Source organism: Dermochelys coriacea, chromosome 9, assembly GCF_009764565.3.
Source record: "Dermochelys coriacea isolate rDerCor1 chromosome 9, rDerCor1.pri.v4, whole genome shotgun sequence".
Taxonomy (NCBI): Eukaryota; Metazoa; Chordata; order Testudines; family Dermochelyidae; genus Dermochelys; species Dermochelys coriacea.
The window spans coordinates 24,375,226-24,395,540 of NC_050076.1; the positions used below are offsets into that span (position 1 = coordinate 24,375,226).

The 20,315-nt window shown below is 40.8% G+C and overlaps 1 protein-coding gene across 2 annotated transcripts in view; it reads left to right on the forward strand.

The window, feature by feature from the left end:
- The window catches only part of VEPH1 (ventricular zone expressed PH domain containing 1), a 152,265-nt gene that overhangs the window by 125,289 nt on the left and 6,661 nt on the right, over positions 1-20,315 (forward strand). The window lies entirely within an intron of this gene.

Below are 20,315 nucleotides of genomic sequence, written 5' to 3' on the forward strand. Positions count from 1 at the left end.
TCAAAGGTCTACACTTTTTTTTGCCATTTCCTTTTCCACTCTTGCATTTTTGCCACCCACATTTGTCCACTCCCTCCCTCCCTTGCTCCTATCCTCCTCCATTAACTTTTTTTTTCTTCCACTCATTCCCTTCCTTTTCCCCCCAACCTCATGACCTTTAAGATGCCTCTCTTAACTCCTGTTAACTTTTAGCCTTCATTCCTAGTCCAGGATCAAAGACACAATAATTGATATCACAGGACTCCATTGGATCTGGCCACTTTTTCTGTTAGGACACTAGTCAGCTGTCCCTTTGAAAAATATCTGGATCATTGCCACTATCTTACTCTCCCAGCTGAAGATGTGAACTGCGGGTACCCTGGACAAATTTAACTCTTCACTTGTCAGGCAAATATCAGGATCCCGTCTCTACTTGTGCAGAAAAGAAGTTCCCTAGGGCAGGAAGGCCTTAGTTAGATCGTGCCAAACTACTGATTGTAAAGAATCTATGGGAGGTTTCTACCTGATGGTCTCCCTCTCAGACTGCATCTCTGCTGGGGTGTATAGATCCCACAAGGGAGTGGCACCTAAAGAGTTAATGAAGAGTGCACTCACTCTCAGCTGTGGCTAAATGGTTGGTTAGTGGCAACTGCAACAAAAAGCTGCAAACAGCCAGAGCAGGGTGACTGTCAGAGGCTGAACACCACAGAGGAGAAGCACTACAGTATCAGATGCAGGAAAGTTGCCTAGAGGGACCACTTTGCTGGCAGAAAGGTCTGGGAAGGTTGCCATACAGAAGATACCTGCAAGGGGTAGAGGTGGGAGGTAGCAAGAGACATACATACACAAACAATCTTTGACTGCCTAGCCCAGGGTCCCTGGGCTGGCACTTAGAGGAGAGGGCAGGCCTGGGACCCCCAAAGGACCAGGGAGCAGAGACTGAATCCCCAGATTCAGGGTGGCGGTTCTAACGTAAAACTGTTGGACTTTATTTTTGTTCCTGCTTTAATTTCTCTTGTTTCTCATAGCATAAGAATGGCCATATTGAATGAGACCAATGGTCCATTTAGCCCAGTATCCTCTTTCAACAGTGGCCTGTGCCAAATGCTTCAGAGGAAATTCACAGAACAAGGCAACTATTCAGTGATCCATTCTCTGTCATCCAGTCCCAGCTTCTGGCAGCCCAAGATTTGGGACATCCAGAGCATGGAGTTGCATCCCTGACCATCTTGGCTAATAGCTATTGACAGATCTATCCTTAATGAATCTATCTATATTTTTTTTTTTTTGAACCCAGATACACTTTTGACCTTCACAGCATCCCCTGATGAGTTCCACTGGTTGACTGTGCATTGTGTGACGAAATGCTTCCTTATCGTTTTAAACCTGCTTCCTATTAACTTCATTGGGTGACCCCTAGTTCGTGTGTTATGTGAAAGGGTAAATAACATTTCCTTGTTACCTTCTCTGCACCAGTCGTGACTTTATTGACCTCTATCACCTCCCCCTTAGTCATCTCTTCTCTAAGCTGAAAAGTCCCAATCTTCTTCGTCCTTCCTCACATGGAAGCCATTCTATCCCCCGATCATCTTTGTTGCCCTTCTCTGTAATTTTTTTCCAGTTCTAATGTATCTCTTTTGAAATGAGGCAACCAAAACTGCATGCAGTATTTAAGATGTTGGCATATCATGGGTTTATATAGTGGCACACTGATATTTTCTATTTTATTATCTATCCCTTTCCTAATAATTTCTAACATTGTTAGGTGTTTTTTGGTTCGGGGGGGGGGGTGTTATTTTGACTGCTGCTGCAAATTGAGCAGATGTTTTCAGAGAACTCTCCACAGGGACTCCAAGTGATAACTGCTTTCTTGAGTGATAACAGCTAATTTAGATCTCATCATTTTGTATGTATAGTTGGGATTATGTTTTCCAGTGTGGATTGCTTTGCATTTATCAACTGAATTTCATCTGCTTTGTCCAGGCACCCAGTTTTGTGAAATCCCCTTGTAACTCTTCACAATCTGCTTTGGACTTAACTATCTTGACTAATTTAGTATAGAGTGCAAACTTTGCCCCCTGTTTCCCCCCTTTTCCATTTATGAACATGTTGAACACCACTGATCACATTATAGATCCCTGGGGAACACCACTATTTACCTCTTCCCCATTCTGAAAACTGATTATTTATTCCTACCCTTTGTTTCCTGTCTTTTAACCAGTTACATATCTATGCAAGGACCTTCCCTCTATCCCATTACTGCCTACTTTGTTTAAGAGCCTTTGGTGAGAGACCTTGTCAATGACTTTCTGAAAGTCCAAATACATTATGTCAAGTGCATCACCCTTGTCCACATGTTTGCTGACCCTCTTAATATTCTAACAGATTGGTGAGGCATAATTTCCTTTCATAAAAGCTGTCAACTCTTTCCCCAACATATTGTGTTCATCTGTGTCTGATAATTCTGTTCTTTACTATAATTTCAACTATCTTGCATGGTACTGAAGTTAGGGTTATGATCCTGTGATTGCTCATATAACGCTGATTTTTTTTTAAAGGCTCCAGAGGCAATCTGCCAGTCACGTGGTACAGAGGCTGATTTAAGCGATAGGTTACATACCACAGTTAGTAATTCAGAAATTTCATATTTGAGTACCTCCAGAACTCTTGGGTGAAGACCATGTGGTCCTGGTGATTTATTACTGTTAAATTTATCAATTTGTTCCAAAAGCTTTATACTACACCTCAGTCTTGGGCAGTTCCTCAGATCTGACACCTAAAAAGAATGGGTCAGGTGTGAGAATCTCCCTCACTTCCTCTCCAGTGAAGACCAATGCAAAGAATTCATTTAGCTTCTCTGCAATGGCCTTGTCTTCCATGAGTGCTCATTTAGCACCTCAATCTTCCAGCAGCAACACTGATTGTTTGCTATTAGTTTGAGTCTTTTGCTAGTTGCTCTTCAGATTCTTTTTATGCCTGCCGAATTATGCGTTGTCTTGCCAGAGTTTTTTTTTTCTATTTTCCTCAGGAGGATTTGACTTCCAATTTTTAAAAGATGTCTTTATCTCTAACTGCCTTTTACACAGTTTAGCCATGGTGACATTTTTGGTCCTTGTTTGTTTTTTTTTCTTCCCCTCCCCTTAAATTTAGAGTATTCATATAGTGTCTCTCTATTATAGTGTTTTAAAGAAGTTTCCATGCAGCTTGCAGGCATTTCACTTGTGACTGTTCCTTTTAATTTCCATTTAACTAGCTTCCTCATTTTTGTGCTGATCCTCTTTTTGTACTTAAATGCTACTGTGTTGGGTTTCTTTGGTATTTCCCCTCCCCCTCCTACAAGGATGTTAAATTTAATTACATTATGGTCGCTGTTACCAACCAGATCCTGTCTGCTTTGGACCAAATCAAGAATTGCCTCTCCCCTTGTGGGCTCTGGTAGATCACGAGATATTGAACTTTAAACTGAGATTGTTTTATGGAAAAGCTATGTTAAGAATTCTAGAGGCTTATAAAATATATAGTAGCTATAATTTTGCTCTGCCTCTGAGACTTATACCATTGAATTCATGGTGCTAGAAGATCTTGGTTTTACAAGGAAGGACATAAAGAAGTAACAAGCTTCAAAAAAACCTCACCCTCTTTAAAACTTCTAAACTATATTTTCTGTAAAATTGGCAGCCTATACAGAAGAAATGATGTGGTGTGGTGTAAAGGACTCATTTGGGATGTGCTGCCTAACCTGTGACTTGTCACATGTGCATAACATGGTCATATATGTCACTGAGGCCTTCATACCATGCCACACCATTGTCCCAAAAAAACCCCACAGCATGGTCCAAGGTCTGGAAGTTAAGGGAGTCTTCCCTTGACTTCCCGTTGTTTTGGATGAGGCCCCGTATGATGGTCTCCTAATATTCACAACCCTACCTTATTCCCAAAAGTAATTACATTGGTCTGGAACTGGCCACCTCTGAGTTCAATAGCAAGTTCATTGTAACTTATTTACATTTTTTAATATTAATACTCTGTTTTGCTACAATTTTTCTATGTTCTACATTGGATACCATATTGCAAGATGCTGCTTATCCTCAAGATTTAAAAAGGAGTATGCCTTAAAGCCTGGATCCTGTTTTAGGCCACCAGATCAGTGACGCTCTTCAGAGGCAGCCCCATGGTTTTCAGAGGCATCATAATCTTTCATATTTAAGATTATGAGGAGAGGCAACAGTTCTTAGTCAATACAGAGGATGGCCCCAAATGGTGAATGTCTGAGGAAGCTTGTATATTTCACATGCATTCTTTTCACTGGAAAGTTTTTATTAGGCAACCAGGCTTTTGCAGGGTACTATTAAATAACCAGAAACTGTCCCTACAATTTCCCCCTCTGCCAGGGGGAGGAGGATTCCCACAGTCCTGATATTCACAGCAAAAATCTGTGCTTGTTTCAATGTTCAGTATGCAGTTGGTCTCATAACTGAAAAAACAAAGTTAAATTCTTAGAAATGTTTGTACAGTCCCAATTATGAGTCATTAAAGTGTTAGTAAATACAATATATGCCTGTTCTTATGAAAAGCTGGCTCTGAACAGCCCCTTTTCAACATAGCCCTCTGTATTAACAGTTGGCTTCAAGATCTTGCACAAAAAAACATTCAGTAAAAACCACTTGATAGCCTAGGAGGGAATTGAAGTACATTCCAGATTCTGGAAGCTTACAAAAATCATAGTAATCCATGTGGGCTTCAAAAGACAGTGCCCATGGGCAATGATTCGGGTAAAACTGGGGCATTTGATCAATTCCCATTAAAGCAATTCACTCAGCATATTAAGTCTCTTGAATGCATTTATCTTTAGCTAGCAGTGAAGATTATCTAAAAATTGAAATAGCCAAGCTATAATGCTTGTCTGAAAGCTATAGAAAGTGGCATTCAGTAATGTCTTTTCCAGGTTTTCAACAAAAGCATGAGCAATGATAGTGTGAATACATAATCCCATGGATTAGTTGCATTTATCATCTTCCACTTACCACCAACACATTCCAGAGCTCTCAAATTTAGTGGAATTTATTATTGGTCATAATGGGGTAGAATTTTTGTAAGCACCTTCATATCTTACGGTTACAAAATTTGAGTTTTATTACTTTGTTTTTCATCTCTTTTGATTGCTATATATAATCTCTATATATTAATATAACTTGATATTTATTATTTTCACTCAGTCCCCAAAACTCCTGAAAGCACAATGAACTGCAGTTCTGTAACACAAAAGATGTTTAATGCAGTTACTGGGTGGGGGAAGGGAAGGAATTCTGGTGGAGATACATTCAGGAATAGCAGTCAGGCTTAAATTGACTTGGAGAAGTTTTCTATAATATTCAGGTACTCTGGAGGCAACTGATGTTCTAGGCAAAAGTTTCCATTTGGGAAACATTTTCAGCATTGTTATGGGCTTTCCAGGAAGTCAGAGGCTGTGGAAAAAACGTTTAATAAATGTTTAAACATTTATTAATCTTGAATCCATTGTGTGTAAACACTAGCTTTTAGGACAAAGGGTCACATATATTAAACTTTTCACATCATATTACCATAAATACAGATTTTTAGGGCCAAAAGGGCCAGAAGAATAATGATCTGGTTCAATCTCCTGCCTAACACAGGCCATACATCCTCACCCCATAATTTCTGCATCAAGCCCTTGACTTCTGTTTGAGCTATAGCATATTTTATAAAGAAACCAGTCCTGATTTAAAGAGTTCAAGTGATGGATAATCCACCACATGTCTAACCAAGTTGTTCAAATGGTTAATTACCCTCATGGTTAAAAAATTGTGCCTTATTTTTAGTCTGAATTTCTCTAGTTTCAGCTTCCAGCCACTGGATTTTGTTAGGCTTTTTTCTGCCAGAGTAAGTCCTCTACTATCAGAAATTGCTTCATCACATAGGTTTGTGTAAAATGTGATCAAGTTTTTTTTTGTTAACCTGCTCTTGGATCAACTAAATAAATTCTTCTACTGATGGGTCAAGTCCTGAAGACTTTACACAGTAGATTATGCACTCAGTTTGAGCTCCCTTGCACCACTGGTGTCATTCCATGGACTTCAACAGTCAGTCCTGATTTGCACCAGTGTAAACAAAAGGAGATTGACATTCGTTGGGCAGTCTGCTGGAGTAAAGACTGAGTAAAAACAAAATCGGGATTTTTTTCTAAAGTGACAGTGACACCATAAAAAGGAGATTTAGTTCATTAAATGAACAAACTGTAGCAACAAGCAGGTTATGGAAGGTCCTTATGTCCTATAGATATTTAGGAAACTTAATTGCTAAGAAAATAAGAGAAAGGACTTTAAAAATCTTTGGAATAATGCTTCATTGTTATCCTTTATGAACTCTTCTCTTTCAATCAGGGCCTCAGACATACTGGCATCTACTTCATTATGGTGTCTGCTGAAGCTGGCACCAGTGTAGCCAATGGATTTGTCTCTAGATGCATATGAGGACTGTGATTGTAGGATTGGTTCCAACTACCACAATTCTTGAAAATGTATCTGCATTTCCAGTGTAAACCTGCTATTGAGAGACTTTATAATTTATCCATAAATATCCTCTTTGATCTGAAACTGCATATCAACTGTCTACTTACTGTTGATCTCCCCACCAACATCATCTTGTGCCTGAATATATTGCCCTTTGTCTCCTCTTAGGACTGGTCTACACTTAAAAATTAGATTGACCTAGTTATGTTGCTCAGGGTTGTGAAAAACTTTGCACCCAGAGCACCATAGTTAGGTCAACCTAACCCACAGTAGATGTGGCTAGGTCAATGGAAGAATTCTTCTGTCAACTTAGCTATTGCCTCTCAGAGGTGGATTAACTGCATTGACAGGAAAACCTCTTCTGTCAATGCAGGAAGCATCAACAATGCAGTGGCACAGATGCAGAACTGTAGCTCTGCCATCATAGCAGCTCTCGTGTAGACATACCCTGAGTTTGAGTTAGGACCTGTCCCTGCTACCACTGAAATCAATGTCAGAACTACCATTGATCTGAATGGCATCAGGAGTGGACAGGCTTGTAAGATGCTCTAGAAATCTATCTGGCTAGGTATTTATACTGTGCTCATCGTGCTCTGTAAATCACTGTGTGTAGCTGTATGACACTCTATTACTATATAACTATAGAAACAATTTGTTTTTCTTTCTTAAACTTGTTTGTTCATTTTTATACTAAGGCTGAAATTCTTTTTGTTTAATACTTATCCACTAAACTTGGCTACTTGATGCTGCAGGTAAGTTTCTGATCCATATAATTGAAAAACACATGGCCCAATGTGGACACTTCATCATAGCATTTCTGACATTTCGTCTGGTCAGGTAACCTATTCTCCCCCCCTTATTAAGCATGCCATGGAGATTATTCTTTTCTAGATACCAAACTTCACATTCTAATGGGGACACAGTGTCCTCCAGCAAAACGTATATCACAGCAATTTGAGTCTCAAAATGATCTATTCATAAACTAGAAGGTTAACTTTTGACCCCATATTTACATGTGTAGTTATCTGCAATAAAATCTCTACAATGAGACATCAATGGCAATGACATATATTCCTTTATTTTATCATGTCGCAGGTTACCCTACCTTTTCAAGGGCTGGGAAGCTTGCAGGCCTGCCAGCCCTGTACGTTTATCAGCTGGGAAGGGATCAAGTCTTTTCCATAAAGAGCTGAAAAAGCTCAGTTAGAAGGAGCTGCAGGAGGGAGACTGGCTCCTGCAGTGAACCCTGAAGTGGGAGGGACAGAGAAGCAAAGGGGAAAAGCCTCTGGGAGCTGTAGCCCAAGGTGGGCAGAGGAGCTGGTTTTGTGTTTGATGTTTTGCTAGATGTTGCATTTGGAGAATAAAACTGGGCCTGATGCAGACTCTGAGCCTGGCACTGAGTCCTTCATGGGTTTGGGAGGCACAGGCCAGCAGCCTACATGTGGTGGAATGTGCCGGCAGGCAATCAGCCCCTGGAACTGAAGGGAAACTGAGGCAGCAGCTAGCCAGAAACAAGATGGGGCAAGGTGGCCCTGCAATTTAGAAAAGTTCACCTAGTTGTACAAAAAACAATAAATCACAAACATATTACTAACATATCTACTAACAGTAATTAAAAACTCTCCACCTCCTCTCAGTACCTCCAACCCCAACCTGTCTCCTCTGGAAAAGCCTGAAAGAATAGATGGGCTTTGCAACATGTCCTCTTGAATCTCAGAGGAAGTAAATTCAAGGGTCTTCCCATGGAGAACTATTATAGTAGTAGTTCTGGGAGACCTCAGCTAAGATCGGGGACCCATTGTGCTTGATACTGAACATAGACAGCCAAAATAGAAAAGACAGACAAAAATTGGGGAAAAACAGATAAGGCACTGACAGATTAAGTAACTTTCCCGAAGATACAGGATGTCTGTGGTTGAGGAAAGATTGAACTTCGATCTGATTCCAATCCAGTGCCTTTACCACAAAACCATCTTTCCTGTCAGCCCCTAAAGAAGAATAAATCGAAGGACTCATCTTGAACATCCCAGCTAATTTCAACTGCTGGTTTGTAGTATAAAGAGACAATATTCAGGGCTCTAAGATATATAGGGCTCAAGCCATAAAGAGTTATAGCTCAAAACTAGTATTTTGAATGGCACCCAGACACCCAGTGGACCCCAGTGCAGTCAATGGAGTATTAGTGCGGCATGTGCCTAACTGGAACCACTGGTAAGGTAGTAGACAGTCACGTTCTGGGCTGGATGACGTTTCCAAGAGTAGCCTTGCATTCATCCATTCTGGATGACAAGGATATAGATAACGATGGTGGGTTCAAAAAGAAAACTCGTAACAAGACAGCTGCAGCGGCACAGGAGCCAGCAAACAGAGCTGTAAACGGGAGTTTGTAAGGGGAGTTTGTATTGCAGGGCTTGTTTGTTTTCCCAGATTAACAGGATTTAGGTGGGAAGGCTGTGACAGATAGATACAGAGGCAGCAGTGGGAGTGACCCAAGTAGTGGATGACACAATGAAGATGACTGGATGTGGAAGCTGCAGTATGTACATGATCCTGGAGGGGGGAGCTGGAAAGAATTTTGTCTGCATGAAATGCTGTCTGATAGAGCTGATGGAAGAAAAGATCCGAGGATTGGAGATGCAGGTGGAAAGTCTGGTTGAGTTTAGAAGGGGGTTCGAGCAGATTATGGAGCAAAGACCTGAGGTAGCTGAAGGGAAAAGCTCAGACTTGCAGGTGGAAGCAGGACCAAAGAACTCTGAGGGGAGACTGCTGGATGAAGAAAATGGACTGTGGAAGCATGTGACTAAGAGAACCAGGCAGAGGAAAAGATGGGCTAGTGACAGAGAAATAGAGCTCAAGAACAGGTTTGCAGAGTTGGAAAATGAAGAAGGGGCTCAGGAGCTGGTCACTGAAGGTGGAAGGGCAAGGAAGAAAAGAGTGACTAGTCCTATAGGAAAAGGGGAAGGGTCAATAGAGACTACACCAAATATGAGCCCCTGGAGGATACAGGATGGGTTGAAGAGGATTACAAGGTAGAATAGGAATGGAAAAACTTGCAGCCAGAGGGAACAGGGGATAGACTAGAGAATTGCACTGTCACCAGGAAAAGGCAGGTCGACGTGATCGGGGACTCCTTACTGAGAATGGACAGGCCTGTAACCAGAGCTGATCCAGAGAATAGAAGGGTGTGCTGTCTTCCAGGTGCTAAGATACAGGATGTAGACCTGAGGTTGAAGAGGATCCTAAAGGGAGCGGGAAAGAATCCACTGATGTTCCTTCATGTGGGAACAAATGATACAGGTAGATTCTCACTGGAACGTATCTAGGGAGACTATGCCAGGCTAGGGAAGATGCTTAAGGAAATCGAGGCTCAGATCTTTAGTGGGATTCTGCCTCTTCCTAGAGAAGGGTAACAAAGGTGTGTCAAGATTATGACCAACAGATGCCTCAGGCAGTGGTGCTATAAGGAGGGCTTTGGGATGTATGGCCACTGGGAGGCATTCATGGACAGAGGACAGATCTCTCGGGATGGACTTCATCTGAATAGGGAAGGAAATAAACTTCTAGGATGGAGGCTGGCACAATTGATTAAGAGCTTTAAACTAGGAATGTGGGGGAGATGGATGGGAGATGTTCAGGTAATCTCCACGCTGGATTTTAGCACTGAGAGGGAAGAAAACAAAGTAAGAAAGGATACAGCCGTGGGTAGGAGAATGGACATAAGGAGGAAGGGCAGTGTGGATACCAGTCTAATGGGTCATACTGGCTGTAGAATGTCCATGCCTAATCGTGTAAAGAATGTCAGCAAGGCCAAACAGCAAAAATTAAGATGTTTGTATACCAATGCGAGGAACCTAGGTAACAATGGAGGAACTAGAGCTACTGGTACAGGAAGTGAAACCAGATATTACAGGGATAACAGAAACATGGTGGAATAGTAGTCATGATTGGCCTACAGATATTGAAGGGTATGTGCTGTTTAGGAAAGACAAAGGTAAAGATGGTGGAGTAGCATTGTATATCAATGAGGTAGAATGTAAAGAGATGAGAAGCAATAGAATGGATAAGGGTCAGTCTGGGCAAAAATCACATTGGGGAAGAAAACTACTAGAGTCTCCCCTGCGATAGTGCTTGGGGTGTGCAATAGACCGCCAGGATCTAAGTTGGATATGTATAGAGCCCTCTTTAGTGTGTTTAATGAAGTAAATACTAATAGAAACTGCATGATCATAAAAAGAAAAGGAGTACTTGTGGCACCTTAGAGACTAACAAATTTATTAGAGTATAAGCTTCCGTAAGCTACAGCTCACTTCATCGGATGCATTTGGTGGAAATGAAGTGAGCTATAGCTCACGAAAGCTTATGCTCAAATAAATTTGTTAGTCTCTAAGGTGCCACAAGTACTCCTTTTTCTTTTTGCGAATACAGACTAACACGGCTGCTACTCTGAAACCTGCATGATCGTGGGAGACTTTAACTTCCCAGATATAGACTGGAGGACAAGTGCTAGTAATAATAGGGCTCAGACTTTCCTAGATGCGATAGCTCATGGATTCCTTCATCAAGTAGTTGCTGAACTGACTAGAGGGGATGCCATTTTAGATTTGGTTTTGGTGAGTAGTGAGGACCTCCTAGAAGAAATGGTTGTAGAGGACAACCTTGGTTCAAGTGATCCCTAATTCAGTTCAAACTGAATGGAAGGATAAACAAAAATAAATCTGCAACTAGGGTTTTAGATTTCAAAAGGGCTGACCTTCAAAAATTAAGGAAATTAGTTAGGGAAGTGGATTGGACTGAAGAACTCGTGGATTTAAAGCCAAGGAGGCCTGGGGTTACTTCAAGTCAAAGCTTCAGAAGCTATCGGAAGCCTGCATCCTAAGAAAGGGGAAAAACTTCATAGGCAGGAGTTGTAGACTAAGTTGGATGAGCAAGCATCTTAGAGAGGTGATTAAGAAGAAGCAGAAAGCATACAGGGAGTGGAAGATGGGAGGGATCAGCAAGGAAAGCTACCTTATTGAGCTCAAACATATAAGGATAAAGTGAGACAGGCTAAAAGTCAAGTAGAGTTGGACCTTGCAAAGGGAATTAAAATCAATAGTAAAAGGTTCTATAGCCATATGAATAAGAAAACAAAGAAGTGAGGATGGAGTGGAGGTTAAGGATAATCTAGGCATGGCCCAATATCTAAACAAATACTTTGCCTCAGTCTTTAATGAGGATCTTGGGGATAATGGTAGCATGACAAATGGGAATGAGGATATGGTGGTAGTTATTACCATATCTGAGGTAGAAGCAAAACTCGAACAGCTTAATGGAACTAAATTGGCGGGGGGGAGATAATCTTCATCCAAGAATATTAAAGGAATTGGCACCTGAAATTGCAAGCTGTCAAGGTTCCTTCCCCACTCTGAACTCTAGGATACAGATGTGGGGGACCTGCATGAAAACCCCCTAAGCTTATTTTTACCAGCTTAGATTAAAACTTCCCCAAGGTACAAACTATTTTACCTTTTGCCCTTGTACTTTATTGCTGCCACTACCAAGCATCTAGCAGATTAGATATAACCAGGAAAGAGCCCGCTTGGAAATGCCTTCCCCCCCCCCCCAAACCCTACACCCCCTTTCCTGGGGAAGGTTTGATAAAAATCCTCACCAATTTGCATAGGTGAACACAGACCCAAACCCTTGGATCTTAAGAACAATGAAAAAACAATCAAGTTCTTAGAAGAATTTTAATTGAAGAAAAAATAAAAGAATCACCTCTGTAAAATCAGGATGGTAAATACCTTGCAGGGTAATCAGATTCAAAACCTAGAGAATCCCTCTAGGGAAAACCTTAAGTTACAAAAAGACGCAAACAGAAATCTACATTCCATTCAGCACAGATTATTTTCTCATCCATTTAAAGAAAACAGAATCTAATACATCTAGCTAGATTACTTACTAAGTTCTAAGACTCCATTTCTCTTCTGTTCCCAGCAAAAGCATCACACAGACAGAGCCCTTTGTTTCTCCCCCACTCTAGCTTTGCAAGTATCTTGTTTCCTCATTGGTCATTTTGGTCAGGTGCCAGCGAGGTTATCCTAGCTTCTTAACCCTTTACAGGTGAAAGGGTTTTTCCTCTGGCCAGGAGGGATTTTAAAAATGTTTACCTTTCCTTTTATTTATGACACAAGCCCATTAGAAATAATTTTTAATGAATCTGTAAACTCAGGGGTTGTACCGTATGACTGGAGAATTGCTAACATAGTTTCTATTTTTAAAAAAGGAAGAAAAAGTGATCCAAGTAACTACAGGCCTATTTGACATCTGTAGTATGCAAGGTCTTGGAAAAAATTTTGAAGGAGAAAGTCGTTAAGGACATTGAGGTCAATGGTAAATGGGACAAAATACAACATGGTTTTACAAAAGGTAGATTGTGCCAAACCAACCTGATCTCCTCCTTTGAGAAAGTAACAGATTTTTTTTTTTTTTTAGACAAAGGAAACGCAGTGGATCTAATTTACCTAGATTTCAGTAAGGCGTTTTGATACTGTGCCACATGGGGAATTATTAGTTAAATTGGAAAAGATGGGATCAATATGAAAATTGAAAGGTAGATTAGGAATTGGTTAAAGGGGAGACTACAACAGGTCATACTAAAAGGTGGAAATGTCAGGCTGGAGGGAGGTTACCAGTGGAGTTCCTCTGGCTCCAAAACTGATCCCTATCTTATTTAATATTTCTATTATTGACCTTGGCACAAAAAGTGGGAGTGCGTTAATAGTTTGCGGATGATACAAAGCTGAGAGGTATTGCCAATTTAGAGATGGACCGTGATATCATACAGGAGGATCTGGATGACCTTGTAAACTGGAGTAATAGTAATAGGATGAAATTTAATACTGAGAAGTGTAAGGTCATGCATTTAGCGATTAATAACAAGAATTTTAGTTATAAACTGGGGACCATCAGTTAGAAGTAACAGAAGAGGAGAAGGACCTTGGAGTATTGGTTGACCACAGGATGACTATGACCCGCCAATGTGATATGGCCGTGAAAAAAGCTAATGCGGTCTTGGGATGCATCAGGAGAGGTATTTCCAGTAGAGATAAGGAGGTGTTAGTACCATTATACAAGGCACTGGTGAGACCTCATCTGGAATAATATGTGCAGTTCTGGTTTCCCATGTTTAAGAAGGATGAATTCAAACTGGAACAGGTATAGAGAAGGGCTACTAGGTGATCTGAGAAATGGAAAACCTGTCTTGTGAAAGGAAACTCAAGGAGCTTGGCTTGTTTAGCTTGACCAAAAGAAGGCTGAGGGGAGATATGGCTCTCTCTAAATATATCAGAGGGATAAATTCTGGAGAGGGAGAGGAATTATTTAAGCTCAGTATCAATGTGGACACTAACAAATGGATATAAACTAGCCATTGGGAAGTTTTAAACTTGAAATTAGACTAAGGTTTCTAACCCTCAGAAGAATGAAGTTCTGGAACAGCCTTCCAAGGGAAGCAGTGGGGGGGGGAAAGACTTATCTGGCTTCAAGATTAAACTCTAAGTTTATGGAGGTGATGGTATGATGGGATAACATGATTTTGGCAATTAATTGATCTTTAACTATTCATGGTAAATAGGCCCTGTCATAAATATAAAGGGAAGGGTAAACACCTTTAAAATCCCTCCTGGCCAGAGGAAAAATCCTTTCATCTGTAAAGGGTTAAGAAGCTAGGATAACCTTGCTGGCACCTGACCACAATGACGAATGAGGAGACAAGATACTTTCAAAGCTGGAGGGAAGGAGAAACAAAGGGTCTGTCTGTGTGATGCCTTTGCCAGGGACAGAACAGGAATGGAGTCTTAGAATTTAGTAAGTAATCTAGCTAGATATGTGTTAGAATATGATTTCTTTAAATGGCTGAGAAATTAGATTGTGCTGAATAGAATGAATATTCTTGTCTTTGTGTCTGTCTTGTAACTTAAGGTTTTGCCTAGAGGGATTCTCTGTTTTGAATCTAATTACCCTTTAAGGTATTTACCATCCTGATTTTACAGAGGTGATTCTTTTTACCTTCTCTTATATTAAAATTCTTCTTGTAAGAAATGGAATGCTTTTTTCATTGTTCTTAAGATCCAAGGGTATGGGTCTGTGGTCACCTATGCAAATTGGTGAGGATTTTTATCAAGCCTTCCCCAGGCAGGGGGGTGCAAGGTTTTGGTGAGGATTTTGGGGGAAAAGATGTTTCAAATAACTTTCTCAAAAAAATAAACCCGGACGTTTGGTGGCAGTGGAAGTCCAAGGGCAAAGGGTAAAATAGTTTGTACCTTGGAGAAGCTTTAACCTAAGCTGGTAAAAGTAAGCTTAGGAGGTTTTCATGCAGGTCCCCATATCTGTACCCTAGACTTCAGAGTGGGGAAGGAACCTTGACAGGCCCAATGGCCTGTGATGGGATGTTAGACGGGGTGGGATCTGAGTTATTACAGAGAATTCTTTCCTGGATATCTGGCTGGTGAATCTTGCCCACATACTCAGGGTTCAGCTGATCATCATATTTGGGGTCACGAAGAAATTTTCCTCCAGGACTGATTGGAAGAGACCCTGGAGGTTTTTCGCCTTCCGCTGTAGCATGGGGCACGGGTCACTTGCTGGAGGATTCTCTGCACTTTGAAGTCTTTAAAGCATGATTTGAGGACTTCAATAGCTCAGACATAGGTGAGAGGTTTATTTGCAGGAGTGGGTGGTTGAGATTCTGTGGCTTGCAATTGTGCAGGAGGTCAGACTAGATCATAATGGTCCCTTCTGACCATAATATCTATGAAACCTTCTTGCCAAGCAAAGATGAAAGAGCACTCAAGACCATTGCTGTTATCTAGGTATCAAGGGGAAACTGAGGGTGCATAACCCTTTCCTCTGGCCATGTCTCCTATGCTGGGAGCCAGGAGGAGGGGTTGGGAAGGGGCAGGCACCATTGCCCTAAGCCATGGAAAGACTCCCACATGTAACACAAATCTTCCGCCAGGCACATCAAGGGGTCTGGTTGTGCATTGTACTGGGGGATGGACATAAAGCAGACTTCATGGACTACAAAGTCCCCTGGTTGTTTTCCCCCACCCAACCAGCATCCCCAGATCCAGCTTCAATGTACTAGTTCTCATCTGAGCCACAGACTCAGGCTGAAATTACCATACTGTCTGGTTCTGATGAAAGACTGTGCCATCAGAATTTGAAGGGTTCCAGGTGAAAAAATTCGCAGTGCATGATTTGTGACAAATTTCCCCCTGCTGGAGAAAATCCAGGAGTGGATTGCAATTTACGCCAATGTATTTACTCAGCAATTTTTGACAATATTTGTATACAGAGTTTGAAAAATGTGAACATGGGCAGTTCTTGCATCACTATTTAAGGGTTGGTTAGTTCTGATTGGTCAGATGAGTTGCATGGATGTTCCTTCATTTCCCTAGAACTTTTTACCTTGAGTTAATAGCTAATTAACTCAACAAACGGCAAGTTTGTAAGGGTGAATATGGATTTAGTGATCATCAGGGTAAAAACCAAACACTTGGAGCCTGAATCAAATGTGTGGCCAGTGTCCGCATAAGTCTTCACAAATATGTTTGGTGAAGAAGTGTGCATGTTCTCTTACAGCAAGAACTCACACCTTTGCATTTAAAATTCAGGTTCCACCAGTATTTACACCTGCAAATCTGACATTGCTTTCGTGAATGTTCAGGCCAGTAAAACTGAACTGCATTTGGATGGAAAGTGAACATGAAAACAGAGGGAAGGCTGAAAGCAGCTAGCATCAGTGGGAAACAGGGAAGATGTATAGGAAAAACTATTTAGAGCTACCCATTTGTAATAACCCACTATGCCTACATATTGTAAAGATCTCGCCACCCCGGCTTTAATCACTTCAACTCTTGATAGTATTATGCATTTCCTTTATTCCCATCCCACCTTGTATTGGCTTCCATACATAAATTGCAGATTCTTTCCAAAATTACCCACACTAGTAAAAGCCAATCTCCTGGAAGTACTGCAGTTTTATAGCTCTACCCAAGCAAATGACAGCTGAGTTCACGTAAGTCATGGTTGGGCTGCATTTATTTCTCTCAGCTGCTAAAATGCATTTAGTTCTATTGAAAAATTAGGAGTAATAGCTCACTTTTTCATTGTCTCAAGAGATTTGCAGTACAAAAGTGCATGCGTGTGCGCATCTGTAGTAAAGTTAAGAGCTATTACAAAGGTGTAAATTAAAAAATGACACCATTAATCTAGAGAACTTCAGATGACCTGAGTGCAGAAGCAAACAAAGTTATTCTGCATGAACATTTGCATATATTTGTAACCACTGAAGGTTAGGCAGCAGGGAGGAATGGCTTTGTTTCACTTTGTCTTGTCGGGTCATGTCTCACAACAATCAAATGTGACATGAAAGAATTCAACATAACATGACCTGACACAGAGATGCAAAGTACAGTTGAGGAATGTGGAGCACTGGGGTGAGCAATGAGAAACAGTTTTAACCAGAGACATACAGTTAGCTCTTCATGCGTGAGTAGAAATTTGGCACCCAGATTTTTATTATTTGTGTCCTAAAACACTTTGCCTCTTTACATACTAAATAGGATAATCTGGAATGAATCATTTTTTTTTCACTGATGAAAGGAAGCCTAACATTTATCTTCAGTTTAAACTGAGAATGGGGGAAGAGTTTGGGGAAAGAGTTGTTTTGCTATTCACTTCCTTTAGAGGCTTTCATAAAGTAATTACAATAATACAACAAGAAAACCCCATTTCACAGCAGCTGGAGTGCAAGGGGTGGGAGCCCCCTCAGACAACATTAGCAGTGCTGGAGAAAAATATCCATTCTTGGGTTAACTCTAAAGAATTACATTTTTAATGTTTTTTTTGTTTCTTTCAGGAACCAGACAGTAAATAATTGTATAGATATAGCGTTAAGCCTTCTCAGAAACTCCAAAGGATGTCCTCAGAGTTGCCATGTCTGTTTTCTGTGGGCTACATGGTGACTCTGACTATGCACCCATGCAAAGGCATGTAGGGGAGAAAGAACTCCCATGACAGACTAACATGGGCTACCTAAACAATGGGCCCTTATACATACAAGTAATAAGGGAGTCTACACCCACTGATTTCCCCTCCAAACACGCAAACACCTCCTGGAGTAGGTGGGCAGGAAGGGGTGAGGAATGGGTTGAACATAGTCTCTTTTTCTCTGTAAACACTGGCCAGTGGTCAGCTAAACCTGTGTGGCAGTCATAACTTGCCACTGGTATAAGACAGCAGCAAATTATTGCCATTTCCCCACTTCTCTACCCAGAGCAAGAGTGGCATTGGAAGGAACTGTGACTCTGAGGTGTGCTGCATAGGCCCTACTGGGGTTGTTCCTGAGGTGATGCTGTTGAAACACCACCCTTTGCTCAGGGCTGTACCTAGAGTCCTAATGTAGCCTGGTGTGCTTTACAATGACAAGCAGTAACTCATAACTGGGCTAGCTGTTTTTTATGTCAGGGTGGATTGTTCATTCATTTGGTTTTTGTGTTAGAACGTTCCTCTTTATGCGTCTACTGTCTGAAAGCCATGTCAAATCCTGAAATTCTGCACACCTCCCACTGATATTCAGCCTGTCACAGTCAATGGACATATAACCTCAATGGACATTGTGGGCAGAGGTTGAAGGATATATATGGCCTTATAAATTATAAATATAGGCACATATATAAATGAGAATCTGAGGCACGTTGAAGCAAATAATAATCTTTAACACTCATCCAATGCTTTAAATAATCAAAGTGATTTTTTTTTAAACCTAGATAATGAAATCATTGTGTGATGGAGAGGGAACAATATTTCCCTCAATGGAAACTTTATATATGTTCTTTCTTTGGGTGTTTCCCTTAAAAGTAATCTGGATTGACAACCATAACAAGTAGCCTTTTGTGCACACCATGGTTCACTATAGGGGATGCACTGGTCTGGAAACCAGCTGAGTTGAAGATGGAGCAGCCAAGGGCACCCTCTTTTTAGTGAATATACACTGTCTTATTGCACTTTACTCATATAATGCTATATTTATATCACACAGGTGATTATACTGCTCCTCTCTGGCCTTAAAATCTATGCATCTATAAAAGACTTCATACGCTGTATCTTAATATCCAGCTTTATTTACTTCCCCTTAATGAGTTCCACTTGAGAGGCAAGAATGTTAGTTTTTAAAAAAAAAAAAAAAAAAAAAACTATACAAACCACCTTTCTGAAACTCTAAATCCTTGGTCATGAGATCAGAAGTCCACACTTAGCAATGGGGTTGGAAGTAGTTAAGTGCTGAACTGTTACGGAGGGAGAAAGGTAAACATTGGGTGTCCAGCATCTGTCTTGTGTTGCACTGCTCCTGCAGTTGTGTTCTATGTGTTGGAATAATTTTATTATTTAGGCAGATGTAAGTGATTGAAAATATCACATTACCAACATTGGTGCCATGAGATTTTGCTGCACATAAGCTGGAACAGGATCTAGGTAATTCTTGGTTTGTCCAAAATGTGAGGATTATTTTTCACAGCATTTTATGTTAATATTAAATGACTTTGTGGCCTCCCTTATGGAAGGACCTAAAGCAGTTAATGATGATTAAACATTATAGGGCTCTCCTAAAAATGTAAGGCTAGGCAGTGACTTGAACTACATAAGCAGTAGAGGAAGTGAGTAGCAAACAACTCTTTCCCCCTCTCCCCCAACAAAGCAAGAAGGCAGCAGGGAAAGAACTGTTTCAGATAAAAGAGAAGGAGTACTTGTGGCACCTTAGAGACTAAAAAATGTTCAAATAAATGTTAGTCTCTAAGGTGCCACAAGTACTCCTTTTCTTTTTGCAAATACAGACTAACACGGCTGCTACTCTGAAACCTGTGTTTCAGATGTGTCTGACTCAGTCCCCTGGCTTCTAGCTCATGTACCACCCTTTCATCAGGATTGTGCCCAATATATTTTTGGATTGGGATTTTCTAAGGGACCTAAGGAAGATAGGAGCTAATGTCCAATGGGTTTAGGTACCTAGCTCCCTTAGGTCCCTTTGAAAATCCTAGTCCTGGCTTTTCATTGGCTCTGTGGAAATGACTCTAAAAATAAAAGATTTGAATTTATTAGTGAATGTTATCCTTTGTGTGGGTTTTCAATTCATCCTATAGAATTCTATAGCAGGAATATAACCCTAGAAAGTTATCTTCCAACAGATTCCATGGGACTTTTCCATAAAGTGGAGTGGGCCAGTGCAGGTAGCATGTCTCACTTCAGACTCCAAGCATTTTTAAACTGATCTTTTAAATACATATTATGTGAAGATGTAATTTGGGGGGAGTTAAATACTGTTGGTGGTACAATGAGTGTTTTAGTAGGAGAAAACATAGAGTATAGGTGTCATTTGAGGGAGAAGAGAGCAAAGATCAATCATACAGGGTCATGAGTTTGCTTTTGTCATTCTGGGTGCATCTTGGTGGATTATTTTTTGGTTATTCTGTTAAGCACATGCTTCGTTGTACAATATTATGAATAAGTATTGTGAGGTTGGATAATAAGTTGGGTAGAAATGGGAAGTGGGGGGATGAATATACAGTAGTAAGAGTTAAGAGAAGAAAAGATGAAGGGAAGAGAACTATATAGATCGTCCATGCTATGAGACCTACTACACAAAATGGATCCTTCATGAGTAGGGGACTGCAACACCTTTCTTCAATGATGGCTGAATATTTTGAGGCAGAGGGGAAATGTGGTCTTGTGGTTTATACAGCAATATTGCAAAACTGATTTTTG